Source organism: Condylura cristata, unplaced genomic scaffold, assembly GCF_000260355.1.
Source record: "Condylura cristata isolate star-nosed mole 26May11 unplaced genomic scaffold, ConCri1.0 scaffold00038, whole genome shotgun sequence".
Lineage (NCBI taxonomy): Eukaryota > Metazoa > Chordata > Mammalia > Eulipotyphla > Talpidae > Condylura > Condylura cristata.
The window spans coordinates 5197759-5221691 of NW_004567139.1; the positions used below are offsets into that span (position 1 = coordinate 5197759).

The 23933-nt window shown below is 37.6% G+C and overlaps 1 long non-coding RNA gene across 1 annotated transcript in view; it reads left to right on the plus strand.

Moving 5' to 3' along the window:
• Positions 1–23933, plus strand: part of LOC105854406 — a 57454-nt gene that overhangs the window by 808 nt on the left and 32713 nt on the right. The window contains exon 2 of the long non-coding RNA XR_001146088.1: positions 1564–1642. This is a non-coding gene — a long non-coding RNA (uncharacterized LOC105854406). The remainder of the gene's footprint in view (positions 1–1563; positions 1643–23933) is intronic.

Here is a 23933-nt window from a genome sequence, read left to right on the forward strand (position 1 = left end):
ATCTATACTCTTGCAAGTAAACAGTGCTTTCAACGCACTCCTAAAACTGTGATTTCCTTTTTTTTTTTTTTTTTTTTTTAATAAAAGCTGTCAAGACATCTTCCTAGTGATTCATGAACACCTGAGCTAATTCCTAATTGCCTGGAAGAAATGTATGACTTCTGCAACATACCCTCTCTATACCTATAGAGGTCAGAGGCCATGCCAGTGTCTTCTACACTTAGGTCTTTATTTGATGTGGCAGCGCCATGTAATATATTTACATCAATATGAATGTGTCATGTAATGTATTTATAAAAGTTTCCATAGTTACTGAACAGAGTGCTTCTTATTAATAAACTGTACATTGTAACATACCAAGTATGTTTGTGTCAGTGTCTTCAGCTTTATCAGCTGCTCATCTGCATTGTCAATGATACAACTTTCTGGACGATAACCACAGAAATCAGTTTTACTAAAAATGTATGTTGATTTACATGATCGCACGTAAATGTCTTGATGTACTTGCAGCATAAAATAGTAAAATAGTATATCACCCACTGTAAAAGACTCTATTGTTGATATGTTGGCAGTTAATAACCAATCACATACCCAATGTGATTTGAATTCTTGAAAATCAAAGGAAACTTAAACTATAAAAGTTAAAGGTGCAAGTGTTGTTAGTTTGATAGCATAACATTTTACATTGTGGTAATGTTGTACAAAATCTGAGTTTATATTTTGCATTTATTACATTGGCCACCCATCCCCTGCCCTAAAAGTGAAAAGGTTACAAAATGGGCTTCATCAAACATTATATCTCCTATTATCCTTAGTCCCAATCTCAAAAAAAGGCTGACTTAACCAATCAATTTGCAATTTTTGCATTATTAAGAACATATTCTCTTCATACCACTGAGAAAAAGCATCTGTATATCATGTTCTCATTCCAGAACATCGCCTCTGGCCAAAGCTTTCTTCTTAACAACATAAAAAGTAAGAAATGCAGAAAACAGCTAGTCCCAGAAAATTCAGTTTAAATGCCCAGCATTCCTTTAATAGAAATTGCAGGTAGAATTTCATCTGTATTAGTCAGGGTTTTAGAATAGCAGGTAGTATGTGGATCTAACTGTCAAATTTCTATGAGTAATTCAATTGGCATGGGATAAATTTGGTTATATTTTTGACTGCTTGGTATTTCAAGGTTTTTTATTTTTTTTTTCCATTGTAGAGATAGATCTAATGTAAAAACCATTTAGTGTGGCAATTTCCCTACTGATGCACTAACCTCCATGTCTCCCTCAACAAGCCCTGCCTTAAAGACCTACTGTATATTTTTCATTAGAAATGATAAGTTGAATGTATATGTTTATAGCTTCTTCCTCCCCAAATTTCACAAATAAGAGGAAATGCAGAAAGTAGACTGTGGAGGCCAGACTCCAAGGATGACTCCTGGATCTCCTCATTTTGTCCTGATGGAGTCGGTGCATCATATGGCAGAAGTGTTAGTGCCTGACTATAGCATTGTGTTATAAAAGCATACGCCTTCCTCCTCTGACAGTCTCTCTCTGTCCTTCCTTAAAGAGTCCCCTGGAAAACCCTATTTGGAGAAAACGAAACCTTGTTTCAAAAGCCTTCTTTGAACGAAGACACCAAAAACATGGTGAGTCCTACTTAAACCTTTAAGTGAAGCCATCCCAATGGAAATCTTGACAGTCATCTCTAGTACCATCTAGACAACTCCTAGAGTCCTGAACCCCAAGACCTAGATGATAAATGCTTGTTTTTTTAATCTGATAAGTTTAGGATGCTTTGTTACACAGCAACAGATACCAGCACATAAATACACGCTGAGAATGAGGTCAGAGATGCATTCCACAGATCAGGAAATTCACAGGGTTGTAAATATAAATCTCAAGTGTTTTTAAGAAACTCTATAGACTGAGGTACCAGTCATAAGTGAATGTTTGGTGAGAAGCACTCAGTTGAAAGCAGGAAGGTCAAAAGAACTTTCCTGCATCAGATAATAAGGTCAACTCACTGCTGATCTCAGTTCAAGCAGACATTACTATTTTTAACCCGAGGTGTCCTGTTGTAAGCACAGCTATAGTAGCTTCATTGATGAGAGAGAAAGAGAGGAGGAGGAGGGAGGAGAGAAAGGGAGGAAGCAGAGGAGGAGGAGAGAAGAGAAGAGAGGAAAGTGAGAAAGGAGGTACAGGGGGAACAACCCTAAATAAATCTATATTTACTGATTTGGCAAATAAATGAATGAACATCTGATCATGTGGACAACTGTATTCAGACAGGGATACAATCCCATATAAAGAAGAAATAGAACTAGTTATAAATAACTAAACGAAAAGATAAAGTAATTGTAAAATGAAAATTATTGATTTAATCTCCAGGAAAAAGCAAAACCAAATGTAATTTAGAAAAAGGAAAAGGTCATTATAGGTCACTAGTAGGCACAGGTGTGAGTACCAAGTCACAGACATTGCTGGGCTACAAATTAAGTCATCTTGAATCCTTCTGGGCTATTCTCAGCCTGGTGGAGTCATAAGAACATCACCAGATGAGTCAATACAGGAAAAACAATAACATGCCTGTGGACTCTTCATGTGGCTGTAAAGCTTTAAGAACGCAGCAGACCAGAATCTTTACCCTGTGTTTTGGGACCTGGCCATCAAGAACAGAGGCATGTTCCATGACAAAAGGAGTGAGCTCCTCCTGACTGAGGGTAAAATGAGATGCTTAGCGAGAACCTGTTTACTGATAAACCTGGAACTGGATTAGATCATAAAAGTTAGACCACTGTTTGCTGCTTTGATTAGTAAAAGGCAGGATCAGAATTTTCTGGTATCCTTCAGTGCCCTCAACTTTCTCAACTCAAAACTATCTGTATCCATGAACGATAATAGAATTCTTGACATTCACAGAGCCTTGTTTGAAATCTAGTCAAGGAAACAAGAGGAGAACTCTTGCTTATTTAGCAGAATCCCTCTGACACTTTTGGGGAAACTGACTTCAGAACATTATGAAAGAAACAGTAACCAGTGGCTTAACCAAAAGTAGTAACTGGAAGGATGGAGGGAGGGAAAGTAGAGGCAGAACACAGTTGTACTCAAACCTCATAGAAAATCAACTGTGATCATGTAAAAATGGTCACTCTTGAAAGAGCAGTACGTGCAAATCTTGGCATGGAGGAGAAATCAGATACCTTAAAAAGAACTGAAAGAGTTGAAATGGATTATTTCTGGAAAATAGAGCTGAGGTTGTAAAGAGTTGGAGGAGGGATGTGCATTTCCATCTGTGCAATATTTGTAACTTAAAAAAATGACAATGGGCCCTCCCTGGTGGTGCAGCGGGTTGAAGCACAGCACTGAGAAGCTTAAGCCACTTCCACATGAGTTCGATTCTTGTCTGCCCCGGAGGTGACCACATGGTGCGGCAGACCTCTCCTGACCCGCCCGCTGCTCCCCTCAGCAGTGTATACTTCCACGATCTGCCTGTTCTGCTCCTCACTCTGTCTCTGGTGAATCCTCTCACCGCCCCTGCACCTCTGGCCTGTACCCCAGTTCTGTATGCACAAATAAATATTAAAAAAAATGATAATGCATTTGCTTGATCAAAATTTAAAATAGTTAAATCACAGTTCAAACACAGCTGAGTCCTGGAGGTTAAAAGAAAAGCTACTGGTGCCTAAAAAGAAAGTCAGTCATTCATCCTAAGTTCCTGTGGAGGCATTTGGCATTTGTGCTGAGCAGGACACATGACGTGATGCTATTACCAGTGAAGGCTGTATCTTTGGTAGGTGCATCTTGGTAGAGTGAATGAACTTTTATTAAGTCCTGGGATAGGTCAACAATAAACACACCATGTACCTGGCAACTGATCCATAAAACAAAGTTACACACTTGGATTGCTGCTTCCCTGGTGAACTCATATTAAATTAGGTATTTAAATACAGTTCCGATTTGAGGGCATCACGAGTGACCTACACTGCTTTAATTGTTGTGTTATGACTTCAGGATTCTGTTCTGTTTTTCCAGTAACAGGCCCAAAAACATACAGGAAAGGTACAATAAATAGTCCCTGTGCTCGGCAAATACTTGCAAATGGAACTTGAGATAACCAACTCCTTGATACCTGATAATGCTATTTTTGCTTCTTCTTCTTCTTTTTTGAACGGTAAACCTATTTATAGTAAATGAGCTATTTCTTTATATAATTATGTTTAATTATTATTTATGCGGCCATGCTGTCTTAAATCTTTTTTTCTGATTTAGTCAATCTGCCACTTTTCTTTCACAAGTTAAGTAGCCACTATTTGCTTTGTTCTGTTTTGTTTTTGGTTTGCCACCCATGTGCTAACACAACTGTCCAGGGACTTGCCATATTTGCTTAGATCCAGTTTTCATCAGCGGAGCGGTAAAAGTTATTTTCATATTGGGGAAAACATTGGACTTTACAAGCTGGGATGCAAAACATCTCTTCCCACCCTTTTATTTCTGTATTTTTTCTTCCCTAAAGTAGGGTATATGCCTAATACCTTCTCCTATGTATTAATTTAATGAAATGGCTCTTTGCAAGAAGCGCTTGCTAATGATAGGATTTGAGTTGTGGCAGGCAATATTTAGGGTATTTATTTTTAAATAGGAATGATGTGTGTATTTATGGATAAATGGTCCCGTTTCCTTTGGAAAATCATGGCCATTTTTTGAAGGTTATTTTCTTAAAAACTTCTTCCTGGGTGTAAAGCCATTAAAAGTGAATCTAATTTCAACTCATATTTAACATTGCAACTATTTTTATTCTATTTCTTTATCAAAGACTGGTAGTGTTGGATTTCTATAAGCTGTTCATGACGGGGAGGGAATACCATACATTTATATAGGATCTATAGTGCATGTAGCATAATATTAAATTATATGTAATTTACTCATAATTATATTTTATATAAATATGAAAGCATGTTACCATATGAATCTTTTGATGTGTTTCTAGTAAATGTTCAATAATTTAAAAGCCAGAGCAATAATTTATACTTTTAAAATAGTATAAAGCCAGTGACAGTGACGAAGTGTACATTTCTGCCTTCCTCTAAAGAAAGCACCATTAATCTTTCAGAAGACATTTATTAACCCAGATGATGATTTCACAATGTGGATTCCACCTGATGTGCTTTTTGGTTAATATGTGTTTAATTCTGACCTTGGAGACACTACCTCATAAGGGGTAGACCAACAGTGTGGATATGACAAAAGAGTCTCTGAATGATTTTACTGGGGATGGCCGCTCTGGGCAGGGCAAAGCCGTCATGGTAAGGTCAGTGGTGAGACACTGACTTGGCCAACCTTCACCAGTTCAGTCAAGCATGAAAGCAAGCCTCCAGCCAAGACTGTCGTGGTGGGCAAAGGAAATTTGGAGAAGGCTTTGCTCCACAGTTGGCTTTGAATGAGCAACAGTTGGTTAGCGCATTGTGTTTATGAGAATAAGATCATGGACATAATCCCAGGCCCATCCAGTTAACATCATTTATTTCCATGACCACCAACTGCACCATTAGCCTTGCCAGCAATATTAGAAATGCTCACATTTGGTTACCAGGACAGTCGGGCAGTGCAACTGTAAGTAACAAACACTGGATAAAAAGCCTTAGATGACATGGTCAGCCCGATCTCATTTGCTTCTATTTACATATTACCATTTTCTACCTGTATTTTATCACTTCAGTTAGGGGTTGGGTGAGAATGGTAGATAAACAAGTAATATAAATGTCAATAGACTTGTTTTCACCACAGGGACACATAGGTAGTTCCTAGAATTCAGCAGTTGAAATCTCTGTGTTCTTAGTGTTGAACTTATCTAGTTAGTATTCCAATCAGGCAATCTTGAGCTTTGGAAAAGTCTGAGGCTTGTCAATTGTTTATCACAAAGTAAGCCTGTGTGAGGCATGCCAGTGTTAATTGAAAATAGGCAGGGTAAGGCAGGAAGGGTCCCAGGCTGCATAGCTGATTTAGAAGAGGACTAGTTTGTGCTATGTGATGGAAACTAGAGTGAAACATTTTAGGATGAAAATTTTCACAAGGTCAAAAACCAGAAGTGGAGCTAAGGGTGTTTGATGAGTCTTACGTAAACTGGCCACAGACGTTTCCAGACATCTGAGGTGAGGACAGAGGATTATTAGATATAGAAGACCAACCCAGTCTAACTTTAAGGTGATCAATTCCACAGTGATTTCATCAAAAAGCAATATGTAAGGACACCTGTTGTTCTGGAAAAAAGTATTTCTTCTCCTTTAAGTCTGCCTACCTTCTTTCCTTTTCCCTAACTAATCTGCTCTTCTGAGATGTAGCTCTTTACCTGCCTGCATTTATGCCAATGTTTTTTTTTTTTTTTTTCTTTTTAATAAACTCACCAATTGCTGCTGAAGGGGAGCCTCCACCACAATCTTTCTGAGGGACCCACAGACTCCATACCCAGAATTCCAACATCTGAGCCCCAACAATATATAATAATTAAAATTATATATGGTTATATTTATATAGTTGGCATTGTGTTTGACATGCTGTGCTTGCCTTTGTAAAAGCCCCTACTATTAGAGATGCACATTTGCTCTGTATTTAAATAACTATAACTAACTAGTTTTAGCTATAACTTCCAGTAGTATTTCATGCCTTTGTAGTATTCTCGGTGCCCTGGATCTCATGATTTAGCTTTCACTTCACATATATTTTTAACTTAGCAAAGGCGATTATATTGTGAGCAACTAACTCAACTTGATTTCACACTTAAGACTTTCTAAGATATATTCTAACAATACATTCATAATCCATATACAATCAAGAATACCTTGTTCTAAAATTTGGATTTAGGGGATAGTTCACCATACCCAGAACCATAAAATCCCAGTTGTTCCAGTCCAGGTTTAAGCCAACAAGAAAGTTCCTTGACACATTGGGAGGGGGTACAGGTAAGCAGAATGTTCTGGAAAGTGTTTAGGACGAACGTGTATGCCAGTGCAAAGTTTATCTATGTTACATTTTTTCCAATGAGCAGCAAGAATAATTCCTGTTCTATGCTTGACTCAGACTGCACAAGGGGTTTCTATATGTTTACACACAAATCCTCACTGCACCCAGTGTGGTAAATACATGGGGGTTTGGCAAAAAAGGAAGGCTGTTCCATGCATTTTTCATGAGAGAAATTTCAATAAAGTGAAATAACTCAGTGTCCCAAACATGATGCCAACAAATGACAAGAAAGTCTGTTTACATTTGGGTTGTGCAACCATAACAGCTTGGGTTTCCTACATTCCGAGGCTTTGAGCCAGCCCTTTAGTTAATACATTTTTTTAAAAGCGCAATTAAAAAAAAAAAAAAAAGAACTGCTTCAAGCACTACCTGGAAAAATAGGTCATTAGGAAATTATATGTAAAAGGGATTCCCTGAAAAACATCTACCTGGTACATAAAATTTCAGTTATATGTGCAAATCTAGTCCGAAGATTGGCATAAATCAATCATTTATATATGTCAAGTACTAGAAATTCCATATAGTTGAAGCAAAATATTTGATTCTTAAATTTTTTTGAACAAGAACTTTCCAGCCACACCTACTAAACACTGTATAAAACCTGGTAACCACCCAAATGCACTGAATAGACACACAGCAAAAACCTAAGTAAAAATCAGTTGCAAATGGGAGAACAGAAATATAAAATATTTGTCAAAATCAGGTATTATTTTTCTATCTTGAATAGTGATTCTTAAAATTGATCATGACAGACAACAATACATGGGGACTGGTTTTAAAGTTGGTTGTAGGGCTCTGTTTAGAGCTCCTGGATCAGGACCTCTGGGGACCAGTAATGAATGCTTTTACAGTGCTTCCAGATGATTCTGATACAACACAAGGTTGGGAACTAGAGATCTAGTAGCTAATACTGAATGGCTAAATTATAACTTTTAACTAAGAATAGTATGTAGCAGCTTGATAATATAGCTGAAGTGACAGTTTTATTTTCCTTTGTTTTTATTTATGTTAAGTGTATGCACAAATTATAAAGAAAAGAAAGGAGACAGAGAACATATATTCACAGGTTAGCATAAGAGATTATTTACCTTTGCTGAATGTTTTTTAATGCTTTTCCAAAGTTCTTCACTGAATATGAAGAGTTTTATGATTGGAAGTGTGGGAGAGGAAAGGTAATTTTTCCTCTACCTCTAGTTTCTTGAATAAAGGTTATATTAACCAGAGAAAAACAAACAGAATTTTAATAGCACGTGTTAACTAGAAAATACATCTCAATGATAATTAGGCAAACTAGATAGCTTATTAACTAAAGGTAAACCTTGCCCAATAATCACAATTGCACGTTCATTTTATATTCATAGAAATAGTGAGTCATCAACATTTAGAAGGTAATTATTCTTAGATAATTATTCTTGATAGAGAAGGCTTCTACTTCTATGTGGTTGTGACATAAAAAAATATACTGATGCTGGCACTCCCTGGTGGCACAGCGGGGTAAATCACAGCACTAAGAAGCTAAAGCCACTTTAACATGAGTTGGATCCCCACCTGCCCCTGAGGTGACCCACATGGTACAGCAGATCTCTCCTGACCCACCCGCTGCTCCCCTCAGCAGTGTACTTTGAAGATCTGCCTGTTCTGCTCCCCACTCTGTCTCTGGTGAATCCTCTCACCTCCCCTGTGCCTATGGCCTGTACCCCAGTTCTGTATGTACAGATAAATACATCTTTATATATATATATATATATATATATATATATAAAATCTTTAGGGTCCCCACTGTTACTTCCTCAACTTAACCACATGTGCACCTTAGCTCTTGCATCGTGGAAAGTAACATAGTCACAGTTTCTAGGAATGAGGACTCAGACATTTTCAGGGGAGGAAATATTATTCGGCCTATCATACAAAGGGGGAAATTTTCAGTAATGAGTTGTATTATTCTTTGTACACACTACAGCAGAATTATAGAAGCCTTATTGTCCCCCATCATATTTGTAAAAGATAGAAAGACATATCTCAAGGTCTTTATGTTATCCTTGACAATGACTAGGTTCATGTTATATGCTATTAAAGAACCCACACTTATGTGGCAATATTAAGTTCAATTTCCAATCTTTTGTACATTAAGAAAATAAAACTCACATTTTTACTAATTACAAAAGTTATCATTATTCCGTTAATATTGGAGATAAAAATTGATTTTTTTTACAAAATTGGACCATGATGTACATTTTGTTTTGTAAGCAAGTTTATTACTTTCCTCGTAAAAATCTACTTGACAACATTATTTATTTACTGAATTTCACAAAGTCACAAATGAATCACAATTTTTCTAACATTATTGGAGTTGTAGGTTTTAATATTTTTGATTTTGTAAACAATTTTATGTTGAACACTCTAGCAGTTAAGTGTCTGCAGATTCTTGATTGTTTCTATGAAAAACAGAGTGGCTGACTATTTTGAAAATACTTCCATAATCAATAATACCAGTGTTTTAACGTCACCCAGAACTAATGATGTCAATAAAATGTGTGTGGCCAGTCTTTTTATTTTAAAGGAAATTTTTTTTCTCCCACCAATTCTTTGGGGATAAAAAGTTCAGGGTTAAGTGAATTAATTATACATAAAACATCTGTCCTTTCTATAAAGAGATGGCAAGTCAAAATATTTGGTATCTAGGGCTTTAAACAGACTTCATTAAAAATGTATGGTCTGTAATTCCATCTCGATGGAGAGAGATTTGCTTTGCTATGGGCAGAGACGACTCTCCGTAGTAAATGTAATCGGATGAGGAGAGGTGGGCAACTCCAGGGGAGTAACAGGAATACAGCAAAAAGCCTGGACTGGACTAAGTCCAGATGAAACTTTGGTAAAAGAAAATACTCCAGGGTAATTTTTGAAGGCTTAGAAGTTAAAGTTGATGATCGTCGATACAGCTTTGTCATGAGATGCTTCTACTCCCCTACAGGTTTACAAACCCTAAGGTGAGGAAAATGTTTTCTTTGACATCCAAGTTCATTACCATTCACTGAAAAGACTTTAGAAATCACTTGGAAAACTTCTATTAAAAAAATAAATACAAGATACAAATAACAAAAGTGAGTGCTCTTCATTACTATGACTATACATACATATCATATTGGTATACAGTAGTGCAATGAATTGAGCATTTTTTAAAAAGGTGACATCCCCATTCTCCAAATGTAAAAACTGAGATGAGGAGACTTCGCAGATGAATTTGAAGAGGAACATGGAATTAATAAATGTTAGCCCAGGTGTTGAAGACACCAAAACCTTTAATCTCAGGAAGTTTTTTTCCAATTCAGGAAGGTAAAAGAGAGAGTTACTTAGAAGGGAGAATTTCAGCATGAATAATAATTGAAGAATTTTTGAAGATATGTAAGTAATGATAACATCCTCAAGATATAAGATTAAGGAAAAATAACTATTTTTGCTTATACTATGAAATCAGTATTACATGTAAACTTGAAATTTTGCAAAACATAACTTGGTGTGTGAAGATATAAACGTTTTAAATACAGGGGCATCTTTGAATGATAGATTAATAAAAATGCATAGTAATTGAAAAAACAGAGTAGGGTGATCTACTGAATGCTTTATTGGGTGTTTCATAAATAGGATGTGTCAAGGGGAATTTTTGTTTTTTCTCATTAATATTACAGCTATGTTGTTGTACGTGAATATAGTCAGCACTGTGCTTAATTTGGGAGGCCAATAAAATTAATATCTAATCGGAGAATTATAACACATCAGTCCTTGATAAACTTCCTCCTTGACTAGTATAGCAAATCCTAAAGTGTAGGACTGAAATATAACTTCACACTGAAGACTTAATGCAGAACCCAGACAAGACTGTTGCATCTTCCTACCAAAAATTTAAATTACCAGTTATTTTCTAACAATCAACATACATCAAGACCTAGTTCTCTTGACTTCCAACATTATATGTAGTGCAATTACAAATGACAGGAAACACCTACGTTCCAATGAGATCATAATAGAGTCAGGATCTACCAAATGTCTGGGGCAACTGGAAATCACAGCATGAATTGAAGTCCTTGGCTTTCCTGGAGACATAGACGGGACCTTTGAATATTATATTGGTCTCAGCATGGGAACTGAAAATCACTTGTAATGAATTCAATTTTTTTAATCTGTGAACTCATAGAGCTAATGCAGGTGAGGTTATTTGTTTTCAATGAGCCATTTAATATAATGAAGGAGAGTTTTTGTAATCCCTAATTAATTTTTGCCTCAGTCCCCCAATTGATTAATAACCCAAGGGAATGAACGGTCCGCCTTCTCCCCCCTCCCAAGTAACTGCTGCTCCAGTAGGAATGTCACATTCAAAATCACCATCATTCAAATAAAAACAAATCTGAGTAAATGATGATGGCATTAATGAGTCAGACAAATTTCCATTTTTATTGATTAATGGGTGAAATTTATATCACAAGCATGGCAAATCTACCTTAAAACCGGTAGGTAGTGAGCTGTGGTTTTTATTGAGACTACTTCAACTATCCAAACAAATATTTCTTTTTTTAGTGAGCAGAATATAATATGGAACTGTGCTATATTTAACTCAGACAAATGCATAACAAATCGCTATTCTATAGTGAGGGGGTACACCTCTTAGGCTACTTTTTCTTTCTTTCCCCCTTTTTTTCTTTCCTTGGGGCCTGGATATAAGACCACAGCCATCTAAATAATCCTCCAGAAATAAACCAATGAAATCGTGAGCTTGACAACAGACACAGCATTATACCTGCAGCTGGTAAATGTTTCCATAGTATAACCACCTTTCCAGTAAAAATTTTATCCCGGGGGAAAGTCAGCAACTAAGATTTTAACTACTTTTCTGCAATAGCAAAGTTTGGAGCAATTGAGCCTTCATAAATTTTAATATTTATGGCTTTTATTTTACTTAGAGAATTACCCACCCATCAAGTATATTGTGAAAATACTACTACCATATTATATATTCCCATATAAATAAATTCTTTTCAATAATCTAGATGATTAACTAGAAGTCTGCTTCATGAGAAAATACATAATTCCAGAATCATTCTGTTGTTTTCCATATTATTTGCTGTGTGTGTAATTACTGAATGAGTACTTCAATTACCTGAATATTGGAGACTAAAAATGTCTGTAAAACTTTTGGCCAATTACCTGGAGGCTGAATCACCACTGGCTGGCCTGGCTCTGTTGGATGGAACTGCTAGAGGTTAGAATGTTAGATCTTGCATTCTGTCTGTTCTATTGGCAGAAGTAGTGTTGATTCCCATATAATCTTTGAATTCAGAACACATTAGCAATAGATACAATACAAATAGTGGGATTATAACGTAGTAAACTTAGTCTGTGCTGTACAGGAATCTACAGTGGTATTGGAAGGCATAGACATTTATAAGAACTAACAAACAACTCCCGGAACTTTAGTGGGAAGATAAACATTTAAGTCCATGTAAAGGAAAATTTATATTATCTTCAAAATTTTAAAGGTTAGAAATCTAACAAACTAGTCCCAGGATTTCAAATGTTTGTGTGTATTGGAAAGATATACAGGGGAGACTGGTCTCTCCTTGTGAATGAGTAATAGCAAAGAATGGAACTATATGAACCGATTATCAAAAGGTAACCCTTATCTTTGCTTATCCTGATTTCTTTCAAGAACTTTCAAGAAGATGGTTTGCGAGTGGATTCCGATGAATGGGAATAGAGTCAAATAATAGAAAAAGAGGGCAAATAGCAACACTAAATCCTGTTATTATTGACCTTGCCATTTCCAGGGAAACAAATTTCCAGGGAAACAATGTATTAATCTTGCTTGTGGCTCTGTAGCGGCAAAGCGCAGAATCTACCTTGGTTTTACTTCCTGCGGATTGGAAGGTGATATTTGCTATTCACGAAGTTTCTCTAGGTTTCTGAGCTGTTGCTACATATTTTCCAAATCATGGCACAGAAATCAAAGGATAGGAAGACAGAGCGAGCTACTGAGTTGAGACGTCTTCAGCCTGTTGCCACCAAAGAGCGAGATCAAGCACAGTTCAATGCAGCGTAGACATGCTAAAAGTTCACTTTAATTTTAATTCAGTTAAAATGCATTTGCTTTTGTGTCCTTTGCGGTTGGAGTCAAATTCCCAAAGATATCACTAAGAACAAAGCTGTGGATTTTTACCTGTGTTTTATTCTATGTATTTATGGTTTTAGGCCTCACAGCTAAGTCCTTTGAATTCATTTTTGTGTATGGTGTGAGGTAGAGGTTTAGATTTATTCCTTTCCATATGACTCTCCAGTTTGCCCAACATTATTTGAAGAGTTTCCTTTTCCTTTCTCCAAATATATCCTTGGATTTTCTGCCAAAGATTGTTTGGTTTCTCATTTTTACTTTTGAAAGCTGTTGAGTTTATAATCGTCAATCTGCCCCTACCCCCAATTCTTTCAGTTTTTACTTCCTGTGTTTTGAAGACCCGTTTTAGGGAATATCTATTTATTCTGTGCCCTTAATGAGTTAAATCTACATCACTTTTGAAGATCCTCATTGTTTCTGGCAATATTCCCTTTATGAAGAGGTTTCTATGTGATAGGAAGTCATTCCAGCTTTTTTTAATTGTTGTTTTGGGGTGACTCCTCTTACTTTCTCACAGACAAAATATTGTCCCTTACAATTGTATCCAATTTAGTCATCGCTGCCTTTGACTTCATTAGTTTTGAATAATTTCTGGCTCTCACAGCTTCAAATTCTGCCTTCTCTTCCTTTTGAACCCCTTCATGCCACACATTAGGGTATTTGATATTTTTCCACATTAGGGTATTTGATATTTTTCCAAAACTTGAGCTGCATGGCTCTTCTGTTTTGCTTTGTCTTTTAAATTCCTATTTACCGGTCACAGATCAACTGATTCTTTCCTGCAAGGTGTGGAGGTATCATGTTGGTAACACATATCTAAGATAATTCACTAAGGGAAATGTGTTCTCCTTATTTAAAGACAAGACTAGCTGAAATCTCACTTGTCCCCACTTCACCCATATCAATTTTGTTAAGATCCCATGAAAACAGACTATCTAACACAATGACCTTTTTTTGAAGATTTATTTATTTGTGCATATTGAACTGGGGTACAGGCCAGGGGTGCAGGGGCAGTGAGACGATTCACCAGAGACAGAGTAGGGAAGAGAACAGGCCGACTGATAAAGTGTACTGCTGAGGGTCACAGTGGGTGGGTCAGGAGAGGTCTGCTGCACCATGTGGGCCACTTCTAGGTGGGGATCAAACTCATGCTGAAGTGGCTTTAGCTTCTTAGTGCTGCGCTTTAACCCGCTGCGCCACCAGAGAGGGCCCTAAGACAATGACTTTTAAGTGACTAGAAAGGTCTACTAAGGTTAGTTTATACCTGAATGTGCTGTGTTGAAGCTTCAGGGATATTTGCCAACAAATAGTATATGCTTTTGGTTAAGATTTGCTTCATTCCTGTCATGATGTAGTCTCAATGTGATATTAAGCCTATAAACATAGATAAGGTATAAATGTGAGGTGACTTTTCTGCCTGCGTCTGTAGGTTTGGAGCCGCAGGAAGAAGGCATTAGCCGGGCTACCTCAGAGGCTCAGTAGGGGCTTACATCTTGACTACGTTATAAATATTCATTTGTACCTTTGTCTCCACACTTTTCACAATTCCATGTTTGATGATGTTTGTTCTTGACATTCTTTGACTAGATGAATTAAATAACACTGTGCTTTTAGATAAAATAAAAAAAATAGACTTCTTATAAATTTACTTGATTTATTAGAGCCTATGTTGAATCCTGGAGAAATATGACTTTCATGACCTTGAACCTTTGGCAGGTTAAGGACATTTTGAAAAAAATAAGAAAGTCATTTTCCTGTGGGCTTTGGAAAAAGACTTTCACAAGAGCACATTTCAAATTTGCTCACTCTTCTACCTGTGTACACATCTGTAAGGAGGCTGACTAGGGATTAGGGATAAAATATTAAGGTATGGAAATTGTTTTCTCTGTGTACATCCATGTGGCCTAGTTAATACAGGTATTAAGTTACATTTGTAACCTACTCTAGAAAATTCAAGGCCTTTCGATGAATTCCTTTGCAAATCTGTTTCTGTAACCTGTGAAACCATAAAAAAGAATATGGAGCTATAGCCAGTCCTGCTGAGTAACTGAGTTTGGGGGTACCAGGCCTTGAAATCTATGTCCCCTGCACCAACAGGGCATGTGTCAGGCCTCTGGGCTGGGTCGACAAGAACTCATGAATGATGTGCCTTCTTCAGGTATCTTGGAAATAATGCAAATTGTTTTCATTAGACTGAGAGAGTAGTCTCAGGGTATTGGTTCAACATCTTGTGGCACTGGACTTAGTCTAAGGATGCTCTTGTGTTGTCTTATTTAAGATTTATTTTTATTTATGTACGCATATACGAACTGGGGTGTAGGCCAGAGATGTGAGGATGAGTGGATTCAACATAGACAGAGTGGGGAACAGAACAGGCAGATGGACTGAAATATACTGCTGTGGGGAACAGCGGGCAAGACAGGAGAGGTCTGCTGTGCTGTGTAGGTCAGTCCCTAGCTGGGAATTGAACTCATGCTGCAGTGGCTGTGGACAGCTTACTAGGGCTCAGACTTAAATCCTGAACCCCTCTTGCCTTTGTCTTTGAGGGCTATAGGAAGAGAAAGACTGTGGTCTTCTGGTTTCTATGTACATAGGGAAATTTAAAGGGTGGTGCCAGACACATGGTTAGGGGTTAAGTACAGCCTACTACCTTGAGGCCTTTTGCATTGGATGCTTTAATCCAGGGTAGCTTTCCTTGATTGCAGTTTTCGATTGCTAAGTAGGAAACAACTCCAAATTTTAGTGACTGAAAGCAATAAACACTTATTTTGTGCACTTTCTGGAAAAGTGAGATTTCTGCATCCTTTTCTCAGGTTTTTAAGGACACTGATACTAAGAGCATAGGCTCAAGCTTCATAACTCAGTTCCCCAACGTGGATTACCATAAATGTCCCATCTCCAAACACCATCGCACTGTGGAAGGCAGGAGTTAGTTAGTACTACAACATATGAAGTGGGGGAGACAATTTAAATAACAATGTTGATCTGTAATTCCCCCCCCCCTATTCTGTGCTTGGTTTTAGTGTTAGGGTAAAGCTCACTTTATAAAATACATTGAATATGTTCTTTCTTCTACTTTCAGGAGAGATTGTGTACAATTTGTATGCTTTCTTTCATAAATGTTGTATAGAATCACCAGTGAAACCATTTATATTTTTCCCTAGATTTGAATGTTTTAAACTACAAATTCAATTTGTCCTTTGCTGAAATAGAATCTTAGTTTCAGCTGATTCTAATTCAACAGAGTTTTATGGTTTTGAATTTCAATGGAGGCCAACTTCTTAAACCAGCTTGCTCCTTTTATCCTATCTTACACACACACACACACACCCTGGGAAAGTTGGTTGCAAATTTGTGGACGGGACTCAATTCAGTTTATTTATCAGCACATCTATGTCCCAACCTAAACAATCTACTTATACAATGGATATGGGAATAGTGATTGTATTGCAAGAGAGGGGTTTCTATCATCCTTTCAAACAGACTGCAGGGATGAGACTTGGGACTGTAGCACATATGTGATGAGCCAAAAACACTTATCATTTGCTAAATCACTGAAGGGACGTAGGTAAAAGAGAATGGCAAATTTTCTGGAAGTGAATGAATCTTGAAGCCTCCATTGACAGCCTACACAAGACTAGATGGACAGAATATCAAGATTCACTTTATTTGCTTTGATTGGACACACGGCACATTTCCTACTGGAGTATGTATAGTATAGGTATAAATGGATGTAGTTTTCCCTAACACTTTGTATTCAGAGGCTTGAAATATAGTCATTCTTTCTAGAGGAATTGATTTATATGGATGCTGTTTTACAACCCCCAACAGTGTTCATAAAGTTAAATATGTTCTAAACCTTGCAGCAATAACTGTATAGCCATACTGCCATTATTTTAGTCTGCAGGGATTAGACTGGTAATTAAGTATTTGAGTCCGCAATTATAAAGCATGTATTTTATCCTGCATATCTTTGTATTTATGGAGGTATAAGATTTTCTTTTAAAAATATATTTAAAGTTGGCAGTTAGATTTTTTAAATTGTAGGAATACATACCAACAACAAAATATAATTATAATGCTACTAGCTTCTCTTTGCTTTGTCTTTATTATGCCAATATCTAGCTTAACCATTTTTCTTCTTTGTCTTCCTAAAAAGATGTGGCATTTTCATCTTTTCAGACATGGTTGTTCTAGGAGTGTTTTGGAATGATGTAGAGGATAAGAAAATATTAAAATATGGCTCTCAAATTATTGAATAGATGCAAATCATGACTTAATCATGAAAATGATTGTTGATTGCTTTTATTTATTTAATTTGATAAATATATTTGTTGATTGCTTTTAAATAGCATGGTTTGCTTATTATTGGCGATTTCAAGGATAGTGATAAGCAAAAGTATGATATAAAGAAGAAACAGTCAAGGCCCTCCCTGGTAGCGCAGCGGGTTAAAGCACAGCACTGAGAATCTAAAGCCGCTTCCACATGAGTTCAATTCCCGCCTGCCCAGAGGTGACCACATGGCGTGGCAGACCTCTCCTGACCCGCCCGCTGCTCCCCTCAGCAGTGTACTTTGTTGATCTGCCTGCTCTGTTCCCCACTCTGTCTCTGGTGAAGCCTCTCACCGCCCTTGAGCCTCTGGCCTGTACCCCAGTTCTGTATGCACAAATAAATAAATCTTTAAAAAAAAATTAAAAAAAAAAAGAAACAGTCAAAGTTTCTGGCTAAATAGCAAGTGAGTCTTAAGGCTATGTTCACATACTTTAATTGAAAATGTGTAGTTATAGTTATTCAATATGTGATTTTTCTAAATAAAAAGTGAATGGGTCTTTTTCGCTTTGAAAAAATAAATTAAGGTCTTGGGCAAAATGTAAGAGGGAATGATTCTATTTTTTCCTAGTGGTATTTTACATTTAATAACCAAAAATGCAATAGCACAACACTAAACTTTTGTGGTGTTGAGTCTTCAAAATTTGATTCTAGAAACTAACACTTCCTCTCCCCTGGTAGTTATGATCCTACTTTGTCATGCAAATATAATATAGTCTTGCCTCTTAGCTGAGTGGATTATCACAGGTTGGACACATACCCAAGCTTGGCCAGTGAGTCACCTCATCAGCATGAAGCTAAAATAATCAGGAAACATTCCAAGAAGATAAAATATTGCACTAGTCTTAGTTCCTCAGTAGCAGCCAAACAATTAGTGGGATGGATGGGTGGATGGATGGATAGGGAGGTAGATAAGGTAAACAGGTAGGTAGATAGATGATAAAAAGATAGATAGATAGATAGATAGATAGATAGATAGATAGATAGATAGATAGATAGATAAACAGATACATAGATACATAGATAGATAGTCATTATAAGCAATTGCTTCACATGGTTATAGAGCTGAGAAGTTCTAAGAGCTGTAGTTGGCAAGCTGATGACAGGAGAGTCCACAACCTATCCCTCCTGTGAATCAGGTGCATAGGACTGAAGTAGCTCAGTGTCAGGATTAGCCTTTTTTGTTCTATTTGACCCTCAGTGGACTGAATGGGATTCACCTGTATCACGAGGGCATCTGCTCCACTCACTTTACTGATTGAATGGTAATCATCTCCAGAAACATGCTCACAGACACACCAAGAAACAATGTTTTATTATATATCTGAGCAGCCAGGTTGACACATGAAATTTACTATCACTGATGTCTCCAGTTAAGGTTTATCCTGATAATTTCCCATGTTAGGGGAAAGGAATACTGTAAGAAAATAGAGGGATGAAACTGTCACAAAGAGAAAAGTAGATAGCAAAGGAAGAGAGAAGAACCCTAGAGAAGACCCCTGATTCGATATGTTCCTGAGACACACTTAACTTCTCCAGAGCTTAAGAACTCTAAAGAACACCCACAGCACTACTGATTTAATCCCATCTTCCCTTGAGTAATTTGAACGGTGTTTCAATTACCCATGCTCCTGACTGAAGATAGTTTGAGCTAGGGCTTTCAACTCCATGGTGTACCCAAACACACACGCGCGCGCGCACACACACACACACACACACACACACTGATATAGGTCTCTGAGTCTGATGAAAAGACCATTCATTTGGAAGTCAGTAGACTGTTTTTTTTTTTTTTTTTTTTTTTTGCTCAGAGTATTCCACAAGTTGTTTGAACAGGGGAAAGTTGCTCCCCTCTCAAGAACTCTGACATCTTACCTTAGTATTACTTACTAACTCGTTTTTTAAAACAAACATATATTGAACACAAGCCATATATCCCTGTAATAATACAGTTTATAATGGTAAACAATAACAAAATTCAGTTAGACAATTTATAAGAGACACATGTTAGAGTTTGATCCTCGACCTTTCTGATGCAAATGCTTTTCAATACACTAGTGCCATATTCATATTATCGGATAGTAATTTAAAGCTCCATATTTTACCCATTAGAACTGGCTTTTTATATGTAGTAAAATCATATATTCTCACAAATAATTATTTAAATGAAAGTAGATATTTCAGCACCATATTTATACTTAGAAATATAAATTATATGTACTCATATGCCATTTGAAACATGCTTGCACTTTAAAGTTACATTTGGGGGTTGCTTTGTGAAAATAAAATAACTGTTGATTTATAGGTCTTAATAAGAGGCTGTTCTCTTCTTATAATAGAAATGTTATTTATGTTGTTCCTGGTAAGACAGGAAAGTTTCTTCATGGGGGAGGAAGCCATTGATGTCTCTTTGGGGGCCTTAAAAGTGATTTTCTATTTCACAAGCCAGAAAAGAGACCCCTGGGTATTCTGTTTTATGCATCCAAAGCTTATCTTCCCTTCCAAACTCGCTCAATCCCTCTATGATTTGTACCCATGGAACCTTCCATGACCTCTTCAACTCTGTGATTTCATGCTGCTGTAAACTGGCTGCATCAACTTCCCTTTCAACAGTAGAGCGAGGGGTCATGTGGTGGAAGCAGAACGATGCTCTCTCAACAGAAAGTCAAGGCACCCAAGAGTGAAAGGACTCAAATAACCTCGCAAGGGGTGCTTGTGTGTGGATAATTCCAGCCTTTCAGCAAACAAAGATTGGTGAGATTCCTCAGGCTGAGTCATCTGTGCAACTCCTGGGAAGAAAAAAACAGATTTCAGTGTCACCAGCATGGAATCAACAGGTAGGAACATTACTATTTAGGAGTGGAACCTAGGCATGGAATTCTGATTTCCCCCCTCAGCTCCTTTTTGCTATGACCCTTTTTAGATGTGTTTTAATTCATTTACTCGTGGAATATAAACCATCCATGTCGAGTATTTAGTTGATTCTTGATTAGCCCATTTCAATGACCTCTGTGGTTAACGCCATTAACCCACATTCCCCATAATGCCTGCATCCAAATTGCCTTTCCATAGCATCCCTGGTCTCCTGCCAATGATCACTGTGCATTCATGGGACTTTAAGGGTCAGCTGTGCTTGGCTCCATGGGCCAAGTTGGGTTTAAGTGGACAGCACAGGTTTCCTTCTCATCTTCCTGTTCTACTCCTGGTGGATTTCATAGGCACACATGGGCGAGACCCATCATGGGGTGCTGTTATAAGCCTCTGTCTATGTTTGATGTTTGCTGCTGTTTTGGCATAAATAAGTCACATGGGCATCTATCTTCAAGAGGCACAGCAGAAGGTGAGGGAAATTTTCTGCCAAGAGCATGAGGCTGTTCATTTATACAAGGGCATGTTTTTTATGAAGTAATGAAAAAGTGTCAGTAACTCAATTCATCACATGGAGTTAACGATAAACTATGCCAAATGCTTACAAGAAAATCACTCTCTCTACATCCCTGTCCTCCTAACACCTAATTTTGTTTCCAAGAGACAAATACTGTTTCTGTTTGATTGGGTATTTACTCTCATACCCATTAATCTGCCCAGAATCGAATATTTAGTAAATGTATTGACTTTTGTGTAAATTGGTATTGATACTTGCTTATTAATTTCAGATATTATCAAATTCCTCTAACAGTAACTAAGGATTTGATTTTACCTTCCATTCACTCATATTTCTCCTTTTCTGATTATATCAATATATTATTATTATTATTTGGGGAAATAACACTATGTTCTAGTGTCATTTGTTGCTCACATACTTAAAAACCTCCTTTACTTAATTTTGTATCCAGCCCAATCACTTCATGCCTATTGCCATTTTTCAGTGTTCTGAAAGTACTGTGGGCTCCTGTCACTAATTCTGCCTGGTATTTGAACCCACATTCTAACACATTATTCATTAAATGCACCCCCTTTTTCTCCCCGAAGTTTGTACATACCTTGGATACCCATCCTTACCCTGGCTTCAGCCTTGTCTGTAGGCCAGGCTATCACTCGCTATTCCTATTACAAAACTGCCATGGGCTTTTGTTATTTCTCTGCTTGCTCTAAGCTGCTAGCACTCAGTATGCTATTAGAAATCACAGTTTGTGTTGACAAGCAAACTTTTTTTGATTAGTAGTATTTTCTAGGTGAAGACCCATTTTCTGGTTTGAAAAATTGGGTGAAATTAATTATAATAATATATTTTACTAACTCAAAACAGTTAGGATTTACCATGTAAACATGTGATCATGTCTACAGAATGATTAACAATTATCTTACATTCTTTTTGAAAATTCATTTTTATCTATTTTTAGGATTTATTTATCGGTGTATATAGAAGTAGGGTGCAGGCCAGAGATGCAGGGGGTGAGAGGATTCACCATAGACAGAGTGGGGAACAGAACAGGTGGATTTACTGAAGTCCACTGCTGAGGGGAGCAGCGGGGAGACAGGAGAGTTATGCTGTGCCCCGTGAGTCTCCGCCCTGGCCAGGCATCAAACTTCTGCTGTAGTGGACAGCGTAGCAGATAGTGCTATGCTTTAACCCACCAGAGAGCCCTAATCTTCATTTTTGAAGACAGAGGTGCATTTCCGACGTTTGGCACCTCTCCATCAAATCAGCCTTTGATTGGTACGTGTCCTTCCAAGAAGTCCGAAATGGGGATAAAGGGACTGGCTCTGTGTACACCCATCACCATGGATTCACTGTGGCTGAGGGAATGGGAGGGAAATAGCCAGCAGCTTCCTTCCACCCAAGGCGATGCTGAGGAGAGACTCAGCTGTAAGCTCTCAGCAAGCAGCACGTCTGGGCCTGCAGCACCCTCGCCCTGCAGAGAGGCGTCAGCCTTCTCCCAGGGTATCTGACGTAGAAGCAACAACATTTCTAAAAAAGATGAGGCTTTTATAAAATATCATTTCTGAGTCCTCCCTGAAGGTGCAAGGGATGAGTCTCAGAACTATGAAGCTATCTGCAGCTGCTGCAGCATGTGTTCAATCCCTGGTCAGAGAGGTGACCCACAGGGCGTAGCAGACCTCTCCTGTCTCCCTGCTGCTCCCCTCAGCAGTGGATTTCAGTCCATTCACCTGCTCTGCTCCCCGCTCTGTCTTTGGCGAGTCCACTTACTCCTGCACCTCTGCCCACACCCCAGCTCTTGAATGCAGAAATAAATAATCTTTAAAAAATAAAACATGCATTTATCTACCAGCAGCACCTTTCTTTCTTTCTTTTCCACCATTCTATAGAAAGGCTTATCGAAAAAGAGATAACTGGGATCCAGAAGAAGAGTGGCAAATAAGGAGTAGATGTTACAATCAGCATAGCTTGAGATGAATCTTTGAGTAAAAGATCTGCATTTGAATAATGTATGCATAAGAAAACATAGCAAGAACAATTATTTTAAATAGGCCACTATATACCACTCTAAAAGGATAAAGATAAAACTAAAAATATAAGTAAACAATAACTTCTGACACACTTAATTTTAAACATTAATTACTTTTTATTATTAGGAGTCAAGAATTTTTAGTTTGCTGTTTTAAGCAGGTGTCCAAATAACAGTAGGCTCCAAATTAGGTCAAAATACCCAAAGGAATAAATACATATTCCCATATTACACATCAAAAACCACGATTCTATGGCAAATGATAAAAAGAACAAGATTGTTTTCACATGCTGAAATATTCCCTAATATATTTTATAAAGCTATGGTATGACTAAAAAAAATTACAAGCAATTCTGCTAAAACAGGTTAGGAAAAAATAAACTGGGGAAATGTTCACATTCTCCCTAGAATGTGAAACTCAGACAACAGGAGTCTAAGACTTCTGGTTAAGATATGACTTGGGATTGATATCAAGTATCCTTAGTGGATTTTCTATTGTGCATTTGGAAGAATCTGTGAAAGAGACAGAACAGGCAGAAAGTCTGGAGGACAGGGGCTTTCTGCTTGATCAGGCAGAGCCCGTCAGTGATATTTCAAGGCAGCAGCGCCAGAAAGGGTATCTGACGTAGCCATATGGTGTTCAGGGATTGAAGACAAGCAGAACAGAGTGGCATGGTGATAGCCATCCCCAGCAAGACAGCTGCCCCAAGCCTGCAAAGATAAAATGCCATTGCTGGACTCTTAACTTGTCTTACACTTTGTATCGCTGAAGTGGTAATGAAAATGCATATCTATCGTAGAAATACTTGTTAGGGTTGACTAGCCTTACAGAAAATCCGAGTAAGAAAGGCTTAAATGAGATATGTTGTATACATGTTTTAAAAGTTAGAGAAGGGGTGGCCCTCCCTGGTGGCGCAGCGGGTTAAAGCACTGCACTGAGAATCTAAAGCCGCTTCCACATGAGTTCGATTCCCGCCTGCCCCGGAGGTGACCACATGGCGCGGCAGACCTCTCCTGAC